This window comes from Mirounga leonina, unplaced genomic scaffold (assembly GCF_011800145.1).
Source record: "Mirounga leonina isolate KUSES-001 unplaced genomic scaffold, KU_Mleo_1.0 Mir_101222, whole genome shotgun sequence".
Taxonomy (NCBI): domain Eukaryota; kingdom Metazoa; phylum Chordata; class Mammalia; order Carnivora; family Phocidae; genus Mirounga; species Mirounga leonina.
In genome coordinates, this window is record NW_023270085.1 from 2,071,515 (window position 1) to 2,072,350 (window position 836).

The following is an 836-nucleotide window of genomic DNA, read 5'->3' on the forward strand; positions in this document are numbered from 1 at the left end:
GGTGTTCTGTATCCTGGGGTTTCCAATATGGTAGCCTCTTGCCATATGTGGCTACTGGGCACTTGGGAGTATTGCTAATGGGACCAAGGAACTAAATTTTAAATTTTAATTCATTTAAATAGCCACATATGGCTAATGGCTACCACAGTGGACAGTACAGTTCTAAAGTACCTAAGAGAAGAAAAACACACACACGTTTCACTTAATAGCTAACTCACATTTATTAAAAATTGAAGATTACAGAAAAGCATAAGATTTGCTTTATTAAACAAGCTCAATTAACTTACCTTCCACTAATCAATGAAAGTATTTAATATCACAAAAGGAATTTTGAAAATGAGGCTGATTTCAAACTCTGAAATTAAAAACGAAAGAAAAGCAGCTAAGACATTTTCAGGAGAGCAACCACAGACCTCCCTCTAGTGGCAAGAGATAAAGTTGCTGTTGAAAGTTAAGTTGCTTCTGAAACTATATAAAACTGCTCACAGACATTTCTTTTATATAATTATAACCTAAAGACTCTAGATTAATATATAAGGAAAACAGATATGATTTTTTGTAAACAAAAGTTAGACTGAATTTTCACTTGCTATGAATGCTATCTCTCTAGAAATCTGATCTCTCCAGAAAAAATGATTTGCCAATGGAAATCCTGGCTTTCAACGAAACTGAAGTTTATGGAGCCTTAACCAAACTGTGAGCAAAAGAGAGGAGACCTAATTCTTCTCTGTTGATAAATGTGCTGGGATGGAACATGGAAAGCAGTGAATTATGAAGTATAAAGTAGTAAGCAGCAGTGGGGTTTGTAAAAATTCACTGTACATCAAAAGAAACAA